The sequence below is a fragment of the Ixodes scapularis genome, unplaced genomic scaffold (genome assembly GCF_016920785.2).
Source record: "Ixodes scapularis isolate PalLabHiFi unplaced genomic scaffold, ASM1692078v2 PGA_scaffold4__175_contigs__length_147842914, whole genome shotgun sequence".
Classification (NCBI taxonomy): Eukaryota; Metazoa; Arthropoda; class Arachnida; order Ixodida; family Ixodidae; genus Ixodes; species Ixodes scapularis.
The window spans coordinates 123,807,468-123,827,335 of NW_024609879.1; the positions used below are offsets into that span (position 1 = coordinate 123,807,468).

General features: G+C 42.3%; 1 pseudogene; it reads right to left on the bottom strand.

Moving 5' to 3' along the window:
- Positions 1-1,269: 1,269 nt before the first annotated feature.
- LOC120836162 lies at positions 1,270-19,501 on the bottom strand (annotated as a pseudogene).
- Between the last annotated feature and the right edge of the window lie 367 nt (positions 19,502-19,868).

The window sequence follows — 19,868 nt, forward strand, 5'->3', positions numbered from 1 at the left end:
GAGATATTGTTCAGCATACGCTTCGCGTACGTAATCCAGAATATTTCGGACGCTCTCTCCAGGTCCCTGCTGCTTGTAGTCCTCAGCGTCGCGGTGGTCAAGTTAACGACCAACCTCGCAGTCATGTTCACGAAACCGGATAAACTGCTCGCTTTCTTCAGAAAAGCGGAGGCATTCGAAACAAACACTGGCTTTTCGCCTCGATCGTACAGCTTGCTGCACTCAGCCGCAGATCGATGGAATGCAGTGCGTGCACTTGCGGCATTTATGGGATTGGTTATGTACTTTAGCTTAGCGGAATGGTTCGTAATGGTGGAACTCATGCAGACCGTGCCAACCCAGTGGTCCGTTCCAGTGGGGATATTTGGTTTCTTCACAGGAACCGGTTTTATACTTTATGATTCTATGGCGTACTACTTCTTGAAAAACTGCACAAATGTCCTGATAGAATATATTCAAGTTCAAGTGGAATTGTTTCAAAAGGCAGGCAGATGGAAGAACTCTCAATTCCAACCACAATCCCCTCTTCAGATCGAAGCAATGCGACTCCGCATCAACAAAATTAGGAAGCTCAAGGAGACATTGAATAACATTTGGGCAGGGACGCTTATTGTCGCTTGTGCAGGCACCGTCATTATTGACTGCGTAATAGTGGACGCGGTATTTCACGACGGAATAAAAAAAGAACTTTGGATTGGCGCGGGTTATTCTGTCTATTCAACGCTGTGCTTTATTGACTTGGCTTACACCGGACAAGCATTAGTGGACGAGGTGAGCCAACATACCGACAAATATCTTACTACTTTAAAGACCCACTGGCCCTCTTGTCCCACAGGTTCGCAAACTTAAGAGCGCAATCCTGATGGTTCCTACATTCGGAGCGCCGGACACCTACCTCCAGCAGGTATGTGCATCAAGCGACCACGTGTAGCATTTCAAGATGAAAACATGTCAGCTTATGCAATGTTTTTGTGTTTTTTCAGCTACGTCACCTGCATGAAAGCGTTGATCCTGAAGGGATGTTCTTCGACGGTGGAGGCTTCTTCGTGCTCAAGAAGTCTGTGCTGCTGTCAGTAAGCGAACTACAAGTTTTGAAACATGCGTCAGCCTGCGAATTGTTGGTGGTTGTCCTCGTTTATATCAGTCTACTAAAAGCTAAGTCCTAGCAGCAAACGAGGAAAATAAAAGAAGGAGGCGCAGATCATTGGCATTAATTGAATGTAATTATAAGTTTCCTAAACGTTTTCAAACTCCGTGTTTTCTATTTCTTTAATTAGTTTCGTCCAAGCTCATAGCATTCCTTTGAGGGCTGAAGATGAGTTTGTAGTTGGATAAATAGGTCGAAGAGTATTTTCTCAAGAAAGAGTGCATGGGTGCAGATTTGTCCAAGCCTTGAAACAGCAATTTCTCGAGAATGTCAAAGAAAAAAAAACGACCAATGTTGCTTCCAGGAAAACAGTTCAGGTTTTTTATAGTTTGACTTGTTTATAAACGCACGTCGAGTCAAGATATATCTTTTGTATATGGCCGACAACATCTACTTTTCTGTTTTTCAGATGATTGGTTCTGTAATAACATTCGGCGTGATTCTGGTGCAAACAAGTAACTCGTTGACTCTCAAGATCAACTCAACCTAAGGTTCCAGGATCGCCAATGTACTGCATGACTGTCCGTGCATGGTTAATCGAGACCTCTGTACGGGATAAACTCACCGTTACCGCAATGCCATAGAAAAAGTGATGCGGAAACTAGTTGTAATGTTATGATGGTTTCGATTTGAATGTATGGGCTTAAACTGTTCTTCTCCCAACTATGACTCTTACGGCGACCGAGCCACGCACCAAGAAGATCGGCCTCTGGGTGACAACGGGCTGTTCGCAGGGAACGCAATAAATCCATATACCTATAACTTCGGTGGCGGTTCGCGTAGCACAGCATGGTTGACACATGAGCCCCAGACTTCTGTAGCTGTGGTTACCTATTGAAAAATCTTTTATGTACAGTAATACCTCGTTAACCCGAACACGGCTATCTCAAAACAGTGGGTAACTCGTAAACTTTTCTTGACATGGAATGAGCTCCCATAGGCACAATGCATTTTGTCCTTGCTTATCTCGAAAGGTTTTCAGGATGGACTTCGGATATCTCGAAATCGCGTCAACTAAAATCACAAAAAAACCACAATAAACAACAAGAACTGACTAAAAAAATGTGCGAAACGTTAGTTGTCTTAATTGTTTCTACACTACTCCACTTGGACGAGCCAATGGCAAGCCTGGATGCCTGGCGTTCGGTGCCCCCTCTCCCTCGAGCGTTTTGTTCCACTTTGTGTTTTGTTTTCTCTTCTTTGCTTCTGGGTCCTTCCGTTTCCCTTCCCTTCCCGTCTGGTCGTCGCCTGCTCAGTATTCTGTTTTGCTGAGATGTCGGAAGTGTCTCGTTTGTTTCGAAAGTGTTGCCGCTCTTTGTTGCTTGTCTGCCATATTTTTTTCTCGAGTGTTTCGATCGTCTTGGTGCGCCATACGTGCAAGGGTCAAGTGTTCAGTTCGGTCATTGGTTGTGAATTCTCTCACGTTGGCGCGTAACTCGATTGACTGTGAACATGGCACAGCCCACACTTGTTCTATTTTTCCTTTCTTTAATAGAACCTGTGCTTTTGCCGCGATTGTAAGAAGTTTCATTCAGCACATCGTGCTATCAGAGGTAAACATTTCGGTACATTGTTTATCCCGAAATATCGCTTATCTCGAATGCTTTCACTGTTTTTATGACTTCGAGTTAACGAGGTAATACTATAAGAATTTTCTTGGTCCAATAAACGCATATGATCAAATAAGATTATAACAAAAGATATGAAAATCATACACGAGTATATAAGACGATATAAAAAAACTGACAAGTTTCTTAGAACTTCTTATGTAACATTAGATTATCCTCATACGTTCTTGTAATGTTCTAATATGCTTTCGTATTACCCTATTTGGTTATATGCGTTCATTGGGTCAAACAAATTCTTATACATATCAAACATTTCACTGGGTTTGGATCGAACGCTTTCGTTTGTGTGTGTCTGTGATGGGGGGGGGGGGGCAGATATTTGACAACGATGCACCATACGGAAAGAAAAATGCGCTAGGTGTTTTAAGTAAGTGTTGTTTTTAACAAAAGTGCCACTTTCTTCGAATATCTTCCAAGAAATTGGCACTTCTGTTAAAAACAACACTTACTTAAAACACCTAGCGCATTTTTTTTCCGATGGTGCATCCCCAAAAAATCTATTTAACTAATTGAGCAAAAGAGGATATTTAAAATATATAAAATATAGGCTTTTACGTATGCTGTGTCTCTCTTTCTAGTCACAGGTAATGCTATCAAGCGTTTTTGTTTTCGGGTAAACTTTGTTGCTACTAAAGTATAGATTGGTTAAAATATAGTCTATTCAATTGTCTATAATTCTGAATTTCTTGTCAGCTTCATAATTTGTGTTCTTTTTTTTTAAACCTTTTTTGTGTTTTTAATAGGAACCTGTACCCCAGACCTTTCACAGCCCTTGTCAGGGGTTAGCAGTATTTTGAAAACAAATAATAAAATAACGCAATGAATACTGAAATATAGTACTTTGACAAATAATGTTTTCCTTCCGGGAGTATGCAAAAGCTTGACGCATAGAATACCTCTCGTGCCTATTGTTGACTCTAGATAACATAGTAACAATATTTCTGACGACATGACTAGTTGCTATAAGTAGCTTTGACGTCATGAAATACGCATATGCGCAGTTAAAACATATTCTTTTGACAAATCTGATTGGTTATAATAAATAAATTCGTGTACAAATGACAGCAATGAGAGCACTCTAAGAAAAAAAGAGTGTAGTCGGGTGCATCAGGCGCACATGCACCCTTTTCCTGGAAGATGCACGCTCCGTTACCCAGCCAGCGTACTTGAACACCGACAATAAGCATCCTCCTCTCCCTTAAAAGCCTCTAGGTGTATCAGCGCACCCCGGTTAACAGACCGCCACGCTAGCCATGCGCCCCGATTATCTTGTGCTTGGATTCCCCCTTGGGGGTCACTTTTTGGTTGTGCAGTTTCTTAGGAAGTATAGAGTTGTCCTGTTCACCCTGTATTGACAGTGGAGTAGACGCTCTGCTTGTTTAAGGCCAATTTGGTCTCCGGGTAGGATCATGTGACTACAGTCTCCAAGCTAGAATTAAGTGAGAGCACGGCGCTTGCCTGAGGCCAAGACCACGGATAGCATCCTCTGCACAATGAACTTTGGATCGAACTTTCAAGAGGATATAAGTGAGAAATCCTCTTGTTGTGTTTATTGTTGGAATGCACCTGAAAATATGCCTTTGCGAGGGCACCACCCCTTTGGCCTTGAAGGAGCTGCTATTTTCGTACTCCTCTCTATTTCTTTTTGTCCCTAAGCTAAAAGCGCGGAAGAAGCTGCGCTAGTCGCCGGACCAATCAACTGGAGGCTTTTTTATCCCATGACTCCGCTGTCTGGGCGCGGGTAACGGCAGGAGCATGATCATGGGGTAGAGGGGTGACTCATTAAAAGAAAAAAAAGAGAAGCTAATATAAGAAAGCTAATCTGAGCTGTCTATGAGCCATCGCGTGTCGATAAAAAGTCGTTCGATGAAGTGATCGTACCGCGAATGAGTGGCGACTGCCGGTGAAATTTCTGGGAAATAATTCTGCCGGCTGCTGGGAGAATAGACACTACCTAAGATTCACCCCGGTTCTTGTTTGCTTAGTAATCTTCTCAGTTGTGTAACAGCTTCTTTGTACCTCTTCACATGTCACGGATTGCTTGCAAGTTTGTACTAGCTTACGGAATAGGCTGTCTAATAAACTTCTACCAGATTTGAAAACAATCCCTTGTGTACGTTTAACTGCCTTTTTTCAATCACCGGGGTGCATACATTTTTTCAGGGTTTCCTTGATGTCTTAAATAGTTTCATGAAGTTAGTTATGAAGCGGGTGCATAAAGTTGTGTGACGGTGCACCTTTGAATCAGGTTCATCTGTGTTGTCTTTGAATTCAGTGGGTGTAGAAAGAGGTGTAACACTGCACCTTTGAACGGGGTGCTCCTGTGTTCCCTTTGAGGGAAGTAGGTGTAGAAAGGGGAGAAATGGTACACTGTTGAGCAGGGTGCATCTGTGTTCCCTTTAGGCTTTGAGTGAGGCGGGTTTATGAAGCGGTGCGATGGCACACCTTCGGATGAAGTGCATCTGTGTTCCCTTTCATTTCACTGGGTGTAGAAAGAGGTGTAGCTGTACAACACAAAATGGGGTGCACGTGTGTCCCCTACGAGCGAGATTTGTGCAGAAAAAGGTGTACATGTGCAACCACACCAACGGGTGTAAACGTGCTCCGTACTCCTATTTTTGGGGTGTACAAATATTCCCCAAAAGGTCTAGTATATGTGACAAGCACTTACGCCCTCTATGGGTGTACCCCATTACACTCCTTTTTACAAGTGAGGGTATGTTTGTGGCACTACTTGTAGTCGCACTACAGTGCACGACCTTAAGAATTGTGGTGCTCTCTGGAGACCCAAAGCGACCATTTTTTAGGCGATCAGACCTGCGACCTTCGAAAAAGCAGATGTAATCCGAAGATTACCTAAAGAAGTGCCTCACACACGAAATCCTGCGATGTCTATTCTTTCGGTCACCACAAGTCGCCGAATTTTCAGTAGAGTCGCTGATCGATTTTTCATTTTAATGTCAAAGCATTACCTGTCCGATGGAGCGAGCCTACGTCATCAGCTTTGAAGCCGTGCCAAATGGCACTTAAACTCCTTTTTCCATGTGAGGTCAAAGTCTGATTGATGGCTCCCAAATTTGAAGCCGCGCAAAGCCAAGTCAAACGGCACTTTTTTCCCCGCTCCAATGAACCAGGTAGCTTTTTTCGGTCGCGCATCAGTCACCTAGTTATGTTTGGAGATTTGTTTCTGTCCTCTTTTCCCCTTGTTACACTTCTCCAGGAAATATTTTCGCCATACTTGTTCAGCTCGCTTGCACCTTAGCATTAATTGCATTATCATTATAACCTTAGAATGCAGGCCCTTCACCTTTTTTGGTGTTAGACTCGTGGCAGCTGATTAAACACGTTTGCTCTACTGACGTCTAACCCCTTGTTAGCTCAGTTGATAGAACGCTCCGCTGGAAATGAAGAGGTCCCTGGTTCGATACCAGGACCAGGCGAACTTTTCCACTTGCGCACCAGCCACCTGTTTGTGTTTGGAGAATTGTGTTCCTCTTTTGTTTCTCCCCAAGGATTATTATCGTTATTCTTTTACAGCTCCCTTGCACCTTGGAATTAAGTGCATTATCTTATCTGACATGTGCTTCTGATAATAATAATGATAAAAACATTTTTCTTTTTGATAAAAATCCCTGGAGAAGGGGAACAAGGGGGCAAAAGACAAACACAGACCTCTAGTGGGGGCGACATGGCGCATCTCCAGAATCTGTTCAGTCATCTTCGGAGGAACCAGAAACAAGTGATATGAAGCGAGTGATGAACGAAAAGAAAAGCTATTGTTTTATTTGTATTATGCTTCCAGTCGACGCGCGCGCCGTACGTAAAGCTCAGATGGCCCGTTGATCATACTTTTAGTAAATGGCCCATATCCTACTAATGGACTGCCTGCTGGTCGAGCAGTGCATGAAGAAGATCGCTGGGACTTTCTCTTCTATGCTAACTTTATTGAGAAGAGATCAAAATTCTGCTCATATTGACCTCTTCGGTGAATGACTGTTGAATTATAATATTGCATCCGCATTGCACACTTTGTCAGTTTTCCCATCTGAGCACTATTATATTGAATCCCCTGCAAAGCAAGTGTACTCATCACCACTGTAAAATTCTTTATGTAGATGTACAGACGACGCTCCTCCACTGGCCATAAAACAGGGATGCATTGAAGTTCAAATGAGTGACATTAAATTTTAGGAGCCCTGGCTTTGTCGCCTGGTATAAGTGACGGGCCTTTCCACTTCATTGGGTCATTTTAAAAGAGAAGAGCACCGATTCATCTGACACTCGCCTCCTTTTGAAAGAACGTATGGGACCATATTGAAAATGACACTTCAGCCCTTATGTGCTATGGGACCCCTTAGCGCTTCAAACCTTTTCTGCCCATCTAACCTCTCAGTTCTTCAAACCTTCGAACCCCTTTAACTGGTCAGACCCTTCAGCCTCTCAGACCCCCCCTACCTTCAACGCCACGCCTAATGACTCTGAACCATAGGCCAAAAATGAGGTTTAAAACGTCGTTGCAAATTTATTTTAGAAACCGAGTTTTATATGCATGTTGTAACTCAAAAAGACAATAAGAACCAGCGTTTGCCCAAACCCGGGCGCAAGCCGCTGTCGACAAAAGCGATATCAGACGAAATAGGCATAACCCAGTTCTTTGTAGCAAAAAAATATCTTTCGCGGTTCTTATCATGTCTCTGAGTAAATTTCTGAGATGTACGGTTGCCCAACCTATAAATCCGAGGAGATGCACCTAACAGACGCATACACACGGTCAGTAGCACGTGTAGCGAAAACCACGAACGAGCAACCAACATCGGCCGCCGTTGAGAAATTCTAAGCACTGTCACGGTGTAGTCTCCGGCCTCTTTTTCTCTCTTTGGATGCTTCGGTAGCCGGACGGACGAAGAGGCGCAGGAAACAGGGCACTCAGAGGCCTTCTCGATCCCCACTCCCAGCTGCTCTAAAAGATAGGGCTAACGCACGGGACGGGAAGCCGACGCTGAGCGTCCTCTAGTTGATGTGCATTCAGTTCGCCATCATTGACTGAGAAAAAACAAAGCGACCAGCTTCAGACACAGGCTGTATTTCAACTAAATAAAACTATTTTATCTACGAGAAAACAGCAAATCTACCCCTCCCATTTTCCCCACGTACCATTTCTCCCTCGTGAGCAAAGAGTTGGCGAGGAAGAACTCTAGCAAGGGGGAAAGGGCGGAAACTGGGAAAGCTGAAGTGGGGACGAACGCCCTCCTTTCCAAAGCGGCTTGTATCGTGGGTGCCCCTCTCCCGCATTCGCACAGGACAAGACAGCGCTTGTCCTGTGCTCTACTCTCGTTGTCCTCGTCTCTTTTGCGCTCTGTTCCCTATTTCTTAAGCCCTTCTCCTTTTTGTTGGGGCCGCGTAAACAGGAGCCACGAGAGGAGGGGACGGGGGGACGTCTCCTCAGTTTCCAAAACTCTTCACGACCGCACGATACAAAACGGCTAAGCGGCTTTCCCGACGCATTTATCCTGAAGGATCACGTGATTTCTTCCACATACCATTTCAACAGTTTTGATGGGTGCTGTACGTGGTTTCACAGAAAGGATTTGGACAGGCTCCGCAGGCCTCTCGAAAATTTATGACGGGTCTCTTACACTTTTTAGGAAGTTTTAAAGGGTACGTCAGCCCAATTAGAAAACTTTGACAAACATTTAAAAACAGTGAAATATTTTTGATGGGTGCGTCAAACAAATTTAACCCCGTCGCGTACTCCCTCAGAAAGGACCACTGATCCCGGGATGTCATCAAAGAGTGCGTTAGCAAAAAAAAAAAAAAAAAAAAACAGAAAAAAAAACAACTTGTTATACTTTATTACGGGCATTTGTCAGCACTTTATGGCACTGTGACAATACAAAAGTAATAATGATTAGATATTGAGAAGACAAAATGCTACAAAAAAGTACTATTTCTTGTCAGCCAAATTGTAACCTAACGTTGAGCTCCCAGGCATTTGCCTATAACAACGGCCCTAGCAACGGTCATGGAGCACATCGCCAGGTTGGGACATCTTCACTTATGGGGTCAATTATGTGCAAACTGGACGTTTTGTTTATTAACTTCAACGTTGCGAGCTGCGTAATGATAGCGGACACGCTCTGATAATGCCGCCTCCGCAGAGAATCATGAGTCAGCCTGTAAAAGTCATAACTCACGACTAAATCGAACCTGCATTATTTAGCACCACGCTAAAGCACTCGTTTTAATCCCAGGCCTCGCGTCGAAAACGCTACTACAATGCATAAATATCTGCAGAAACCTCAAGAGTGTTACAGGGTGCTGAAAACGCTTAATAAAACCTGCCAAAAACAAAACCAAAGAAACTAGACATTAATTAATAAAGTCTGCCCGTAATTTGTGCTTATTGAGTAGCCCACCCAGTGGTGTTGAACATAAACTTGTGTTTGAGGACCTGTACGGGATTTACTGTCATTGCTAAAGTCCTGAAACGCTGTTCTCTCTTGCACCATGAGCGAGCACGCTGCCTTCTTGACGGTGCCAAGAAGCCCCTTCTTAAATATAAATATTTTTTTTTTTGCATCCTTCGCATCGCTTTAAGGCGACGTTCATTGAACTCCTTTTGTGATGATTTGCCTTCGCCTCTTAGAGTAACATTATTTTTTTCAACTTTACATTAGAGAGAGGCACTGGAGGTTGATAGCTGTGTGCAGCCTCAGTTTGTTTTTGCTGGAGGACAGTTCTAGGGATCTATAAAAGTTTTGTAAAATATTCAAAGCATACATCATTTATATTGTTCAGAATGCAATATATTTAATTTTTAATACAGCTTTGAATGCCATCAACGTTTTATGAGGGAAAGGTTCTGACCTTATTCGTTTAATAAAGCCTTTTACATGAATGGTATTTCCTGCCATTAGCTTAGCATTTTTACTAAACCGCGTCCGCTGTTGCAAAATAATGGTAGGTAGAAAACCTTCCGTAAGGAAAGAAATGTCACGTTATGAACAGTCATAACCCGACGCGCTTTAAAGTACGATCTCTAACTATATGAAAGGTTTAACATTTTAGACAAAACCCCGAGACTAAGGGGAAAGGAACGACAACACAATTGTATATCGTACTTGGTCCTCTTTCGGGAGTCTTTCAAGTGATTTATTGATTGTCCTTTGGTAACCAGATCAATCAACTTGTTTTTTTGTTTTTTTTTAACACAAAGGTTGGGACTTCCCGCGTTAGAAACTGCCACAGACACCTCAAGAGTGGCGAGTTCCAGAATAGTCTACGCAAAGAAATGCCGCCGTCTCTATTAGCCAGTCCAAAACGCGGGGGTGTTTTCGCGCACGCGCACTAGTGATGACCCTTTTTTTTTCACATGCAAAATCTTCGCATACGCTGTTCTACCTTTTGCCAGTACCTAGAATTCGGAATATTTGACGACCCCCCCCCCCCCAAAAAAAAAAAAAAAAAAAAAAAAAAAATCTTTTTGCATAAGAATTACCCGAATCCAGGATTATCGTTTGCGAATAGAGGTTTACTTTTAATGGCTGGCGATGACGAAGTTTACGAAGCGCATCTGTCTATATGCATTTAGAGATCTGTTCACATGGGTCCATGATGTGGCGCCTAGCGTTAGACGTCAGCCAAACTTTCTCAGGTACTTCTTCTGGGCCCTTTAATTTTATTGGTCCAATTTTCTAGACAAAAGTCAGATTTAATGTGACGGGCCTGCCACTAATATACTATCCTGAGTAAGCAAATGAGAACCTAAAAATAGTCAATTTCTTAGGACAAAGAATGGGTAAATGCTGCGTAGAAGTACTTTAGCAGGGTGGATAATTAAATAAATTGGCTACTCGGCCTGCGTCGAAGTGCCGAATTATTTCTCGAGTACTTATCGTTCTAATAAAACGGGTCTAGAGAATGCTGCTTGATTTTATAAATTACCTGCATCATTATAGGATACTTTTTTATTCTGCAAAGTGAAGGTCAGTTCCCCTAGAAAGTTTATACGGCGGTGCTAAGCACAGGTTGGCCCTAGGCACTTTACCTTAAGCCTGGTTCAGACAGTTGCGTTTGACTGCGTTTGACTGGGTTGCGGCAGCGAGAAACCAGGACATCCCTGCTGCTTATATCGCGTGCCATTATGATTCCTTGAATACGAGTCCACGCTTCATACGAAGCACAGATGTGCCGGTGACTCGCTTTCGGTTCTCGACGCAACGCAGTCAAACGCACTCAAACGCAAGTGTCTGAACCGGCCTTTATGTGTTTGAAGAGATCAATGGTTCATTACCTACCTCACCCCGAGCAATGAGGACCTAGCCAAAACGAATCCTGCGCAGCGACCTGAAGCTGCACCGTCGAATGTGTATTTCATGTTTTTAGAAGCCGTGCGTGTTCCAAGTGACTATTATTAGAAGGTTCGTTAACAGTCAAACAACTCATACTCCTAAGGGCCACCATGCGACGAAACATTTTCTGCTTTTAGCGCAGCAAGTTTTATCAAGCAAACTTTTTGGACCCTTGCTAGCAGATGCCCGGATGGCTAAATAAATTAACGTTAGTAAAAGCTTTATAAACCAGCAGTCTTACCATTTTTACTGACCACCTTTACGTTTTGTCATCAGGTAGATTGTGTTCAACTGCTAAATACAAAACTTCCATATTTGCTTAGTCAAGTTTACTTGCCAGCACGTAGCGGGGTTGTACTTGCACAGGATATGGCGTACCACGGTTGTGATAAGACAGCTCGAATGCAAGTTAGAGTGATCATTCACAATCCATCTGCGTTACAGACCTTTTCCTCCTGGTAGTTGCCCGACCGGCGGACAGAGGGCGCTGACGCACTCGCCGCCATCGGATTGTTTCAATTTGGTTGATTTCGATTCCAACGTGCACGCGGCTGTGTTGCTGCTTTATTAAATTTTGGCTTAATTTTGGGATACAAATGTATTCCTAGTAGCACACAACCAATGAAACTGGTACAGGGCCGATTGGAGGGCTACGAGGTTACTTTAAACCTAAATTACGCGTGAGTGTTTTTTTTTTTTTCTTTTCTTACGAACACGATTGATGTCAATTCTTTTGGTCGGTGGCAAAACGATTCAACTGATGTACAGGGAAGATTACCACCGTCTATGGTCTTACCCGCCGACAAAAGTTTTTCACCCAAAAATAAACTAAAAATATATAAACAAAAAATAAACAAAAATAAAATTAATGTGAAGACGCAGCTTGGTTAGCAATGTGCTGAATCAGACAGAATAGATAAAATAGCGAGTTTACTGCTCGCTGTTTGGTTTTCGTGAAACCCAACTCTTAGTGAACTTCGCAGAATAAAAAAGTATGGTACAATGACGCAGATAATTTATAAAAACCAATAGCATTCTCTCGGCCCGTTCTATTAGAAAGATAAGTACTCGAGAAATATTTCGACAGTTCGACGTAGGCCGAGTAGGCAATTTATTTATATCAACCCTGCTAAAGTACTCCTACGCAGCATCTACCTATTCTTGGCCCTAACAAATGAACTATTTTTAGGTTCTCATTTGCTTACCTCGTGTAAAGTTAAAAACATTCCAATTGAATATCGTTGCACCGCCCCTTTAACCTATCGCGTTCCGATTTTGTACAGCATTGGCCAGAGGTGGTGCATTTTTCTATAAAATTCGCAAAGAGCGAGCTTACCCGAGGAAAAAGTAAAAAAAGAAAAAGGCTTAACTCCTATGAAAACGGAGCGAAGCCCCCGGGCCCTGTCTTCAAACCACAGGGCGCCCTATGGTTTGAAGGCCGGTGGCTTCGCTGCATTTCAATATGATTTAAGCCTTTTTTTTTTTTTTTTTTTACTTTTTCCTCGGGTAAGCTCGGTCTTTGCGAATTTTATAGAAAAAAATGCACCACCTGTGGCCAAAGCTATACAAAATCGAAACGCGATAGGTTAAGAAACCGAATTTTGCGGTTAATTTAAAGAGCCTGGCCGCTCCTTAAACCACCCAGTAAATAGTTACGACATACCACCGATGTCTTATCGCAGTGTTTTTTATGAATTTTTCTACTTCCTGGAACAAAGAACGTGCCCGTTAAATTTTAAAACTTTTATGTATTCAGTTGCAACCTTTTTAAGTTTGATAGCTTTTTTTCCACAATACTAACGCAAATTAAAGCAACCTCTTCTAATTGACTTTGGTTAATCTTATAGGTTTCGATAAACGTAGCACAGTATAAAATGTCTGTGGAAGCTTACTTGACTTTGGTCTGGTAACTTTTGTTGTCGATGTTATTCGTGTTAATAAGCCGCTATTTCAAATTTTTCTTCTATGTCATTCCTTCTTCAATGTGTTGGTTTTTCTTCTCCCCTAATTCTGTTCCTCATACCGGCATCTTCGTGACCACTACTGGCGTGACGTCCTAGATGATAAGTTAATTGACTAATCTACCAGCTAACATTCTGCTTTTGTTAAGGAAAGCAAAACATTACGCATGTTCAAAAAAAATGTGTCGTGCGAGTTACAATTCCTCATGATCTAAATGCAACTAAGCCACTGTTAAAAGTAGAAGATAGAATATTTTCTTTACATGAGCACTAGAAAGGCGACTTTGTACCGAAAACTTAGCCACTGTCGAGTACTGGCAAAATCATAGTTCGACCGAGGTAGGTACAGCTTGTTACCATTATACCTAACAAATCATTGAGCCCACAGCCGCAGTGTTAATGAAAGATCGTCTAAAACTGAGACCCTTATTAACACTATCACAGTGTGGCATATTGAGGATACTTTATTGCAATGTACAAAATATTTTTGAGTAATTTTAGTGCTTGCTCTAAAACAAATGATGGCTTACCGCGAATCTAAAATATAAACGGCATGAATATTTTGACTGTCGTTAAATGCGCAATGTTCGAGTGAGTTAGAAACATGAAACTAAAGTTATTTTCAGGAGCAGGCGGAATCCAAGGCTGTATCGTAAAGGCGTCTCATCAACAACTTTTCACAGTGCTGTTTTTTATGTTTAACTTGTCACTTGAACCATTAATGTTACCTTCTACTTGAAAGCTCTCCGAGGTCATTTTGTGGCTTAAATCGGGCGAATGTTATGTGATTAAAAATTACACGAGGACCCTATCTCTGCTCTTTAGTTTGTCTAAGGTGTTATAAATCGACTCACACATCCGCCTTTTAGAATTATTTTGTCAGAAGGTTGTTCTTAAATTAACACAATTATATAAACACCAATTTCGCAAGATCAAACCTCTGCTGCTTCTTGAAATATGACGCAGCAATGCCAATTTCAGATAGCCGTGAACAAGCAGATCTCGTATCACCAGGGCAATTGACAAAAATAATTAACGAGGAGAAAAAAATTCCTGACTCTTGCTGACTTGTATCTGTATTGTTGTTTTGGCCCCCCCCCCCCCCCTTATGTAAAGCCCCTACCGGGCACTATAAGGGTATAATAAATGAAATGAAATGAAATCAGCTACATTTGAGTAAACTTTGTGTCTACAATCTGTTGCCTACAATGCGTAAACAACAGATCGTGTTTACAGTCTGCGATTTTGTCTGTAATATGTCGTCACTTTGGTGGCTATTGGGTTGTATGGTTGGTGAGCGTTTTACAAGTATCTCATTTCTGTTCTCTTGCTTTTTATATTATTTCAGTGTTCCACAACGTCTTGATCCCCTATTACTTTTAATATTTCAAAATGATTAAGTTTTGTTCTGTTTTAGTGTTTGAGGTCGCTCTCTATTAATTGTCGCACAATCGGTGTTTGCTTTGCTCGTCTCTCAAGGAGTGGCACAACACAAAGAAAAAACAGCGAATGGTTTTACTGCGTTTCCCGGTTGCCCGTCCTCGAGAGCCGGCAGTCCGGGCGTGCCGACCCTGGTTGTCGCCAGTCATTCAGAGCGATGCGCAGGCTAGCTGTTCCGGGCTATCAAAGCTCGAGTCTTCTTTCGGAACCACTTCAGGATCGTCATGGCCTAGGCCGGTATGGCCAAGGCTCGCCGTTCCTGTTGGCCCTGGTCCGAACCGGGCTGGTATACTCCGTTTCACCTTATGTTGTATCGCAGCGAAGGCTAGAAGCGCAAGCTCATAGTATTGGCAGCTGCCTTTGGTGCACAAGAGCTTGTGCCGCCGAGGTGTTCCATAGAACAAGGAGCTCGCGCTTGTAGCCTTTCCTGCGGTACAACACAAGGTGAAACAGAGTATAGACCGCTCCGGGGATCGCCATGGGCCAGACCGGCTCCATCGCTTCTGCCCGGTCCCAGCCTCGCGCAGCACGCTCTCACACGCGCCTGCTCGAGACTCCTCGGCCGACAGCTTGTCACGTGCTCTCCACCTCGACGTCTTCCACCGTCGTCTCCAACAAGGTATACGCATTTGCTAGTTTTTTTTTTTAATTTTATTTATTTATACTGTTAGCCCGTAGGGGCTGTTACAGGAGTGTAACAGATATACAATATAGAACACTAAGTAGTACATATGAAGGCACATTTTTGGACACTACAACTCACGAAAGACAAGAGTACACTATTTTGGTAAATCACACTGAATACACAACAAAAACATCTTTACGTATAATATCTTCCCAGTGCTAAAACTTACAAGAGCGTACGCTGCTGAGCGCGCAAAAACAACATCGTACAAAGGTTGATAAAAAAGACAAACAACAAGAACACATGAGCAGATAATATATGGAGTCACGGAAGTCCCAATCCATTTAAGTATCAAAAACATAATCTAATTTATCCAGTGCCAGAGGAAAAGGTTCGTTAGTATTGATTATACAATTTAGAAATGCATGTTTCAAAAGAAGCTAGGGTATCACTTAATACTATTTCTTCAGGGAAATTATTCCACTCTGATATAGTTCTTGGAAAGAAAGAATACTTATAGGTATCATAATTTGGTTTCTCTAAATTTATTTGACATGGATGAGTACTTCTTAGATGACTAGATACACGGGGCGTTATATAGTTACTTGTATTAAGGTTAAACATTTGATTTCTCAAGAGGAATAGGAATTTTAAACGAGCTATTTTCCGGCGATCAGAAAGGAGGGGAAGACTTAACTGTTTAAGCATTTTATTTACTGATTCGGTTCTTCGATACTTCGACAGTAGAAACCTAGCAGACATTCTTTGCATCCTTTCTAATTTGCTTATTTGGTAACTTCTAAAAGGATCCCAGATAACAGAAGCGTATTCTAAAGTTGGCCGTATTAACGTTTTGTATGAAGTTAATTTTGTTTCAGGTGGAGCGTACTTAAGGGTGCGCTTAAGGAACCAGAGCTTTTTTTTGGCTGCGGATCAGATGTTGTCAATATGTGCGTTCCAGCTTAGATCAGACGATATTGTAACGCCCAGATATTTAAATTGAGAAACTTTAGTCAAAGGTTGGTTATCAAATTCGTACACAAATGGTAGAACGTTTTTCTTTTTGTTAGTTATCACAGAAAGGACTGTCTTGTCACGATTAATTTTCATTCTCCATTGCTTACACCATTCTTGTACTTGCTGTAAAGAGTAATTTAACTAAACCTGATTATGGTGACAAGAAAAATTTGTATACAACAAGCAGCCATCTGCGAACAACCGAGCAGTAACATTAGGCCCTACTTTTTTCGTAATGTCGTTTATATAACACAAAAATAATACGGGCCCCAATACAGACCCCTGGGGAACGCCGGAGGGTACACTTACAATAGCTGAATTTTTTTTGTTTACTTGCACATACTGTATTCGATTTGTGAGGTAGGCTTTAATCCACAAAACAAAGTTTTCATTTACCCCCAAGTTTTGTAATTTATGAATAAGTTCAAAATGAGGCACCCGATCAAAGGCCTTTGATAGATCCAAACATATCGCATCAATTTGCCCTCTATTATTAACAGCTTTGGCAAAGTCGTGTACAGTTTCAGCTAGCTGTGTTACAGTTGAGAGTGACTTTCGAAACCCATGTTGGTTAGAAAAAAATATGAATCTTGAAGAAACCTATACAGCTCCTTAGACACAATATGCTCAAGTATCATTCAACAAGCACACGTCAGCGATATTGGCCTATAATTTTTAACTGAATGCTTATCTCCCGATTTGTGCACTGGTACGACTCTCGCTGTCAGCCAGTCCGAAGCTACTTGATGGCGCTCTAAAGTTTGACTGAAAATAACTAATAGGTACTTGGACACCTACTCCGCGTAACGCTTTAAGAATGCGTTGGGAATTTCGTCTGGTCCCGGTGATTTTTTTGTGTCGATCTCTAGTAGTAAAGCAAAAATACCCTGCTCAGAGATAATCAGATCTGGCATAGCCGAGAGCCGCGCGCTTCTTATCTCTTCAACGCTTTTATGTGTGTTTTCACTATCTACAAAAACAGATTGAAAAAAGTTATTAAACACGTTTGCCATTCTGGCGGGATCAGTAATGCTACGGTCATTATCGGTGACATATTCCACACCCACCCGTGACGGCGCGAGATGACGCCAAAATTTTTGTGATGACGTCCTCATAAATTGAAGCATGGATTCTGAAAAATACTTTTCCTTTGCGTCCTTTAGTTTACATTTCAGGGTACGCGATTGTTCTTGAATAAGTGTGGTATTACGAGTTTTTTTCTTGCGGCTGCGGGCTATCTTACGTTTGAGTTGAATTATTTCTCGGGTAACCCACGGGTTTCGTCTTGACACGCGCTTAACCCTTTTTGGAACGAATCTATCCAGACAGAAGAAAACTACGCTTTTAAATTGATTCCATAGTTCATTTAAGTCTTCCACACCCTCTAGAGAAGAAAGTTGTAATTCTAAATGGTCGAGAATACTGACGTCATCGGCTCTGTTAAAGTTATACACTTGCGTGGTTAAGCACTTTGTGGTTCTGCACGTTGTTGCGACTTTGCAGGATAGCAATACCATCTTGTGATCTTACAGTCCGTCTTCAACGCGTACTTCATAATTTGTTAATTGTTCAGAGACAAAAATTAAGTAAAGTATAGAACTAGATGACCCAGTTATTCTAGTAGGTTCTTGAACCACCTGCACGAGATCGTTACAAAAAGCGATGTCCAATAAAAGTTCGCCATTGTTGGTTTCAGTTGGTCCTGGTTCTAAGTCATCCCATTGAACTCCGGGTAGGTTAAAATCACCAGCAATTATCATCTTGGAGTGATCGGTCACATTTTGTTGTAGGTAATCATGAATAGCCTCCAGAAACGTAGTTGGGGAATCAGGAGCTCTATATACTCCACCAATCACATAGGTATGTCCACAAAACGTCATTTTGCACCACAAGCTTTCAGTATCAGCGCAGTCGGCCATCAAGATGCAGGCTATGTTATTCTTATAGATAATAGAAACTCCACCTCCACGGGATCCTCTGTCTTTCCTGATTATTTTGTAGGATGGCGGAAGAAGCTCGGAATCATTTATCTGGTCGTGCAGCCAAGTTTCAGTTACAACAACAATATGAGCATTATGTACTAAAAGTAGGTGCTCCAATTCGTCCACTTTATTAACAAGGCTTCTCGCGTTCAAATTAATAAGCCGGAGGCATTCTTCCTTCTCAATTTTTGATCGTCATTTATTTTCCGACCGTGAACCCCGTGAATCCGTGACTTTTTCGCGACAGCCAACAGCATCATTCCAAATAAACATCTCGTCACCGATCTGCAACTTATCGTGTACAAGCCTCACACGTAATCTTCGGGACCTTTCTTCACTTGGACTTTGCCAAAGATTCCGTCTCTTGTGTAAAGTAGCATGCGAATAATCACTGGACACCGATATCTTTGACCCTTTCAGTTTCTTGCAATTCTGGAGTACTTGAACTTTTTCATTGTAATCATACAGTTTCATGATGACAGGGCGACATTTACCTTCATTTTTTTCCCCAAGTCTATGAATTCGCTGACCGTGTTCACAGTCACGCCTAGCTGTTGTTCAAAAACGTCACTAATTACCTTAGTTTTCAAGTCATCATTTGTTTCGCTGCGAGTTTCGGGAATACCAAACACTATTAGGTTGTTTCTTCTAGCCCTATCTTCAAGATCTGTTATTTTAGTCTGTTGTATATGGACTAGTTCTTCTAACTTTTGAACTGTTCCCCGTAGCTGAACAATATCTCGATTGCCCTTCTGGAGGGCGTCTAGAGCCGTTTCAAGGCGGGTGATCTTTGCAGCCATTTCGTCCTGCCTTTGTTGGGACGTAACCTGGTTTTCCTTCACTTCTTTAATTTCACTACTCATTTGCTTTTGATTTTCAAGAACTTGATTAATCATTTTTTTCTAGTGTTGTATCCGGGCCCGGATTTAACTCGACGTCCCCAGAAAGAAGCAAGAATAAATTATCCCGACACTGCAAGGCACAGGCAAAAAACACTCGTGGGCACGGCAGAACAATAATACATCGGTTGTCAGATTTGAAACACATGCAATCGCCTTCACTAACCTGTTGTATCACGAAAAGAAGGGGCATGTTAGATAACTTGTCGCTCGGACGGTTGCCGTGCCCACTGACGAAAGCTGCTTCGGGCCGTGCTCTTGTACCCTTCTGGCCTTGAGTCATGGTTGCTGCTTGATGTCCGTGCAATACGCCGATGCTGACGTGCGGCAGCAACGTTTGCGCTTGGTTTGGCCTTGCAAGTCTTGGAACGATGGTCGCCGCCCCCAACGCAGGAACGGGACATGCGGTGCACAGCAGTATCATCTGTTGTATCACGAAAAGAAGGGGCATGTTAGATAACTTGTCGCTCGGACGGTTGCCGTGCCCACTCTCAGCTAGTGTTTGCTGAGACAATATAGTACCGACTACGGTGGTCGGTGTGGTATAAAATTGGGAGCTTTTTCATCAATATCCTTATTCTATAGCGTGAAGCAAAGAGATCTAAACTGTTTGAAGGTTTGTTTGAAATTGGTTTGTGATAGTATTAGGCCAAGCTGCTGTACAGGTTTGGCTGAAAAACGTACATTAATTACATTCAAAGTTCTCTGAACTAACATACACGAATGAAGTTTAAATTCAAAAACTTTCAATTCCTACCTCCTGTGGCCGTCTGCTAAAAATCAGTGTTGTACGGAACGGCGTTCCAAGGAACGGCGCT